At 36.1% G+C, this 7,689-nt stretch overlaps 1 long non-coding RNA gene across 1 annotated transcript; it reads right to left on the minus strand.

The window, feature by feature from the left end:
- Positions 1-3,561: 3,561 nt before the first annotated feature.
- LOC121393552 lies at positions 3,562-6,346 on the minus strand. Its single transcript, XR_005961151.1, has 3 exons — positions 6,204-6,346; positions 5,576-5,730; positions 3,562-4,219 (listed from the first exon to the last, which is right to left on the minus strand). It is a non-coding gene; the product is annotated as an uncharacterized LOC121393552 (long non-coding RNA).
- Between the last annotated feature and the right edge of the window lie 1,343 nt (positions 6,347-7,689).

The raw sequence follows: 7,689 nt of genomic DNA on the forward strand, positions 1-7,689 counted from the left end.
GGATGCCCAGTTGCTCAATAGACTTCTAGATATGACATCATCACCCAATACATGAGATCCACTTACCTAAACATAGGAGGGGATGGGGATAAACACAGGTGACCAGTGAAATTACCGGGAATATTGGTGCCTAGCTTTTAACAAGAAGCAAGACTTTATAATTCTATGGCTCTCTTGAGAAATTAGGGCAAATTGGTTCACATTGCATAAGGGTAAAATATACTAGCCACGTCTTTTGGAAACGTTGCATTTAATTTGTATGTGGAGCTATAGAAATAAATGTTGAATGTATCCAAGTTCATTTAGACAGAACCCATGATGCAATTCTACAGACCCACTACAATAGTGTGATGTGCCCATGACATGTTATTAAGTAACTAAAAATGCCCTGCTACATTGAAGTAAAGTAAAGTTATTATTGAGAACTAACCCCCATGTAATTAAAGGCACTACATTTACCCAGGAGCAGTAACCCATTGCAACCAATAAGATGTTTGCTTTTAGACAGGTGACTGGTAAAGTCTGCTTACTGATTGGTTGCTTTGTATCTCTGCTTCTGGGCAAATTTAGGGGCAGATTTACAAAATTCGAGTGAAGAATTCGAATGTAAAAAACTTCGAATTTCGAAGTATTTTTTGGGTACTTCGACCATCGAATTGGTTAAATTCGATCGAATTCGAACGATTCGAACGATTCGAAGTAAAAATCGTTCGACTATTCGACCATTCGATAATCGAAGTACTGTCTCTTTAAAAAATACTTCGACCACCTACTTCGGTAGATAAAACCTACCGAAGTCAATTTTAGCCTATGGGGAAGGTCCCCATAGGCTTGCCTGTGATTTTTTGATCGAAGGATTTTCCTTCGATCGTTGGATTAAAATCCTTCGAATCGAACGAAAAATCCTTCGATCGATCGATCGCAGGATTTGCGCAAAATCGTTCGACTTCGATATTCGAAGTCGAACGATTTTAGTTCCCAGTCGAATATCGAGGGTTAATTAACCCTCGATATTCGACTCTTGATGAATCGGCCCCTTAGTGTTGTTTATTAGTAACCTCCTAAATCTTCTAATGCGTCATGTTAAAAGATTTTTGACCTTTAAATTTACTTTTTCGTAGGACATAGAGAGTAATATTCTGAGACAATTTGCAATAGGTTTTCATTTTTTATTATTTGTGGTTTCTGAGTTATTTAAATTTTTATTCAGCAACAATTTTACTAATCTGGTTGCTAGGGTCCAAATTACAATAGAAACCATGCATTGATTTGAATAAGAGACTAGGATATGAATAGGAGAGAGCCTGAATAAAAAAATGAGTAATAAAAAGTAGCAATGACAATACGGGGCACATTTACTAAGGGTCGAATATCGGGGGTTAATAAACCCTCTAATTCGACCCTCGAAGTAAAATCCTTCGACTTTGAATATCGAAGTCAAAGGATTCACCGCAAATCCTACGATTGAACAATCGAAGGAAAAATCGTTTGATCAAACTATGAAATCCTTTGAATCGAACGATTCGAAGGATTTTAATCCATCGATCAAAGGATTTTCCTTCGATCAAAAAAAACCTTAGAAAAGTAATAGGGGAAGGTCCCCATAGGCTAACATTGTACCTCGGTAGGTTTAAAGTACCGTAGTATGTAGTCGAAGTTTTTTTTAAAGAGACAGTACGTTGACTATTGAAGGGTCGAATAGTCAAACGATATTTAGTTCGAATCGTTCAAATCAAAGTCGTAGACGAAGGACGTAGTAGCCTATTCGATGGTCAAAGTACCCAAAAAAATACTTTGAAATTTGAAGTTTTTTTTTTTTTTACTTCGAGTCCTTCACTCGAGCTTAGTAAATGTGCCCTCTATAGAGATACGGTTATTACATGGAAGATTTTGTGTAAACAGAATAACTTAAACTATACAATTTCGCCTTTTCTTTCCCCCTTTTTTTTAAAAGGCTTTCCTAAAAAACAAAGTAATCAGTTTTCTTATAAATGGAGAAAACTTGGTATATCCCAAATTAGACATATTGTAGATCCAGATACAGGTAATCCTTTTTCTTGGGAAATAGTTAAAAGGTTATATAACCTTTCAGAAAGAGACAGACTAATCTATTCACAAATTAGACAAGGGTTTTCATTAATTGGAAGCAGAAGTAGGTCGCCATTGAGAAATAATCAGTTCTACGATTCAATATTGCAATTATCGGATGACCCTAGTCTTAATAGTATTCCTTTGATATCATCGCATTTACTTAGTAAACTTTCCAAGGTTAAAGATCCATTTGTCAATTCATCAGCTTAATGGACTTCCTTTTTGGAAACTAGTGTAACATCTAAAGACCTTTTGAGATCCTTCCAAAATTTCAGGAAATATGTAAATTCTGAGGGTTGGAGAGATCAACATTATCGATTTACTCATCTTGGATATGGAATATTATTCCAGAATTCTATGGACTCTCAGAAGGTTTCCTATTGTCCTAAGTGTAGAGAGCAAAATGTTGATTTTTTTCATTATATTTGGTCGTGCCCATTTATTAAACAGTTTTGGGAGTATGTTACCTGCTTTATTAAAAAGTCTATTAAGTCAGATATTGTATTAAATCCCCATTTTGCTTTATTGGGTCTGAAGGACTCTTTTCTGGTGGCAAATAAAATTTCATTAACAAATTTTTCAACCAAAATATTTGACTATTGCTGGTTAGTCCTGGCAGCTTCCCGGAAATCTATTTTCTTATGCTGGATTAGAGACGATTCCCCACAGTTGAAAGATGTATTTTCATATTTATACAATTTATGTATCCAAGAGGTCATTAGATACAGAGTTGATGAATTATCTCAGAGGAATAGGATTGAACGTAGATGGTCTTTTTATATTGCAACTCTTGATGATGCTAAAAGAAAATTCATTCACAAACTTATGGGGAAAGATGAAGAAAACTAGTTATTTTATTTAAAGACTAAGCCCTTTCACTAAAATGCATTGTTTATCTTATTGAAATCTTCTTGAATGAGTCTTTAATTTTATTTTGTAAAGCTTGAGCTATATGGAAAGTACAGGTCTATTTATATTTATTTATTTGTATTTGTTTTAACTTTTTTTGTTCCAATGTGTATGGTTGATATTGTACTAATTCTTTTTGAATTACGTATACATGTTTCTGCATAGCCATACGCTTGTGATTATCAAAAAGCTATGTAAATTATTCATATTTTATTGCAAACTCAATAAAAAGAATTTGAAAAGAAAAGAAAAGTAAATGTGCCCCTAAATGTCTAGCCTTAAAGAGCATGTGTTGTTTAATTGGGTCAGTTAACCCATTTGAAAGCTTGAAACAGTCTGAAAGCAAATAATTCAAAAACTATACATAATAAAAAATTAAGGTCAGTTGAAAACAGGCCCGGACTGGCAATCTGTGCGTTCTGGCAAATGCCAGAGGGGCTGCTATATGGTCCCATAGAAAGTCAGTATTTAGTGGGCTGGTGGGGACTGTTTGGGCCTCTCTGTGGGTTGATTGGGCCTCTGTGTACATGAAAAGCCAGGGCCTATTTTAATTCTCAGTCTGGACCTGGTTGAAAAGTTGCTTAGAATTAGCCATTCTATAACATACTACATGTATGTTAACTTAAGGGTGAATCACCCCTTTCATTTCATTTGAGAATTCCCATCGTAGAATCCTAGAAAGAAGTTCCAGTATCATCAGTAGCGCACTATTTATTATACAATTGCCTTGAGCTGCTATTATATCTAAAGTTGCTGTATTGCACTGTAATCAAAATATTCTACATCCAGCTAATAAAAAGAAGTTGTTGGGAACTACTGTATCCAGCTAAGAATGCTGGGAATTTTAGTTCCCAGCAGTGTAAGGCCAGCCAGTGAGTTTGATATCTCTCTTTATCTAAACATAGACCAGATATTATTCCTTATCTAACTCAGTAATTACATTGTACTACCAGAAACAATTTAATATTTCTCTTGCCTGAGGGTTCCGACACATTTGCACAATAGGGAAGCCTTTCTCTTTACATCTCACAACTGTACCACAAAACTCTTCCTTTATTCATAACAGCGAGATCTCCAGCTGCGATAGGCACTTTCCTCTTGCTCCAGATGACAGTTTTCTGTGTTCATTCCAAGCACAGGGGGTTTAATAAACATATCTGGCAATCGTTTGATAGCTGGAGGGCTTTGGATGACACTGTGTGCAAACAATATGTTCTCACTGTTAGGGAAACAAGTTTATTCAATTATTCAATTAATAGATTAGAGCTGAGATACACGTTACCCTGCAAAGCTAAACAGAAAAGAATTTCATGAATTAGAAAGAGCAGGGCTATATTTTCTCCTTCTTTTACAGGAGAAGGAATGTAGAGATGCAATATACTCAAGTAGACCAGGAAACTCTTTAGATGCAGCAATAAAGCCAGCATGGGACCCCCATATTACAGGATGTGACACTCTCTCACCTAAAAGTAAAGAAAACTGCAAACATTGTGTCATCAATTCATCAAGCACATGCTACTAAACTGCACCACCATAAAATCCCCATCAAACCTATATCAATAATATGTTGTCATGTGGCTTAGAATTAGCTTTCTAAACTTTCATATGGGTAAAGCCGCAATGTGATTGTCTAGCTCATACCTGCTTATATACCCAGCGAATCCCAGGTAAGCCCGCCCTGGCCTGATGCATTTTGTGCACTTACCCTGCCTTTACAGAAAACTCTTTTAATGCACTGTCCTGCCATTGAAAGTGCATATGGAACCCTTCCATTACAATAGGGATGCTATATAGGCTCAGTTAAACAACTTTATAATTAGCGATGAGTGCATTTTTGCATTTGCGGCAAAATTTGTGCATTTTTTCCATCATGAAACTGTGAAACAATTTTGCCATAAGAAAAAAATTCGCAGAGAAGAAACACAAGACATCCAGTCACTTCAATGCATTTGGAATGAGAAAAAGGTGTCAATAGATTGTAGTATCTTTTGCTGCAACAAAAAGTCGCCATAACAAAAAAAGTCACCCATAGATTTTGTTTTGCTAATTTTTTGACGACAGCGGAATAATCAGATTAGATCTATTTATCTATTATAATGTTTCATCCCACACACTGGCCACTGGTCCTCTACCTGTCTCTAAATCAGGAATTTTTTATTCTTCTCAATTAAGCGTGAAAGTCTTCCTCTCTGTTCTCATACTATCTTTCATGCTTTTTCTTCACTATTTCAGTCTGCTTGAACACCATCATTACTTGAATTTGTTATTGTGCATTTATTATTTCCTTTCATTGCTCCTTTCATTACCAGTGTTTCTTCCTGTGTTTACTTTTGCTTGCTTTGTGTTTTTCTGCATTTCTGCACTATTTTCCCATTCCATGTTTTCTATCTATTTATGGCTGTGAATAGCAATACCAATGTCTTAACTGCCTAAATCCTTATGCCTAGGCGCCTCCATGCAGCTTTTAAGTTATTCCTGTCCCAAGCCTCTATTTGCTTCTGTTTGTTTTCTTCTTGCTGAAAGGTTGACTATATTTTCTGCTGATGCATCAACAAACTTCTTAATATTTGTTTACCTGTTTTGGTAAGTCCACTCATCCCCATTTCCTCTGCTGTCATGGGGAAAACTGGTGAATTAATCCAAGGTGTCTTTGGGATAAAATTGCCCTTTCTGTAAAGGTTTTGTCTTGATAAAAGCTCAATTAGAGTAATAAGCTTTGCGCCAACCACACTGCAGAGAAAAAATATGGATAAAGCCAGTACCCATCATTGTTTTGATATATTGCACTGTGCAAAAGTTAGAATGGGTTTAAGTACAATGAATTATACATATGGGATCTATTATCTAGAGTGCTTGAAACCAGGTGGTCTCCAGATAATGTTTTTTTAAAAATGTATTCTGGATCAAAAAGTCTACTAAAAATAATTTAAACGTTAAATAAACCCAATAGGATTGTTTTACCACCAATATTGATTGTGGTTCAAGCACAAGGTTCTGTTCATTATTATAGAGAAATCATTTTTAACAATTAGAATTATTTGGCTTTCTCATATAGGGTTTCTGGATAAGAGATCCCAAGCCCGACTCTGAGATTAACTTTAAAAGGAATCGGCATTGACCACTTTTATGCTTTCTCAACAAAATACTGGCTGTATTTTTATACACATTCATTTTCATAATTTGACAGATGGGAGGAATATTACCATCATTTCAGCAAGCAGACAAAAGGCCGTTGGAGCTTCTCCACATGATGATATGTGAGGACAAAATATCACAGGCTTCTGTTGATGATTACATAGCTCTCTATCCATCTGTCTGCCACTGGAGGTTGTGAGACTGAGATACTGCTCACACCATCTTTATAAACAAAAGCAGACTGTGCTGTCACGAGTCAGACACGCCAACTAATTGGTGCTGTCGACAGACAATATTCTGTGTCAACAGCTCCACTAACAGTTTGAAACAGCAATAATATGCTAGATGATGGTGGGAATGACACATATGTGTCTAATAGCACGCTAGAAATCTGACAAAACTAGAAAGGATTGACTAAAAATGTTGTTCTTAGAACTCTGTTTCCCTACTAGGCCGACACCAGGGAAAAGCAATTTCCTTTTTTTTTTTTTATTGTGTTGTAACAAATCCTGAACTGTATCACAGCACATGCTGACAACCTCACTTGATACTTCCACTGCTCAGTTTTAAAATTAATCTGGCTAAAGATTTGTTGCAACAAGACATCAATTTACTGAGAAATGAATGTGCAACTTAAATGACTTTATTTCCTTGGCACAGGGCCAGACAGAGTCGTCTGTATGTTAATGTGCCTGTCTCTTTAAAGTCAAGTTTGCTAAAATGAATATTTAAAAATTCTCCCTGGAAATCACGGTCTATGCATCTGATTTTTTTTAAGGATAATTCCCCCACATTCATAATTGCATTTGGTTGTTAATATTTTGGGGGGGGAAATATCAGAGCTGAAAATGAATTCATATGCAAAATAACAACATGCTGGCTGGCTTGTCTTCAAAAATGCTCATGATTTATGCCCATTCCACATAATGATATAAAAACACTAGTTAATCCCAAGAACGATGTATTTATGATACAAAATGTTTAATATTTATGTATGAAATTAAAAAAGATTGATCACAAAAACAGAATATACTGTATATACTGTATAGAAGCAGGGATAGCGAATTTGACCCCTTTTGTTTCGGCAAAAATTCGCCGCCTGCGAAATGTCGCAGACGCCCATTAAAGTCTATGGGCATCAAAAAAATTTTGACGCACAACAACATACAAGTCTATGGGCGTCATTTCTGCGGCGAAACAAGGCGAAAAAATTCACCCATCCTTTTATAGAAGCCATTTATATGATTGAACAACTTATTGCCGGCTCAAAGGTGACATTTTTATTACAGAAATCACGTTGCACTGGTGCAAACTGTACTATTTGAGATCTTTCTTCCACTAATAGATATAGGGGCAGATTCACTAACCTGTGAAAAGTCGCCAGCGACCACTTCACACCCATTGGCACACTTCGCCAGGTGAAAATCAGACAACGCTAATTCACTAAAATGTTTCATTGTGGGTGCTGAACGCTGGCGACTTTTTGCTAGTGTTACTTCATCAATGCGAGCAATTCAAAGCGAAGATGCGCTAGCGTTCAATTCTGCCTAGCAC

Source organism: Xenopus laevis, chromosome 5L (assembly GCF_017654675.1).
Source record: "Xenopus laevis strain J_2021 chromosome 5L, Xenopus_laevis_v10.1, whole genome shotgun sequence".
Lineage (NCBI taxonomy): Eukaryota > Metazoa > Chordata > Amphibia > Anura > Pipidae > Xenopus > Xenopus laevis.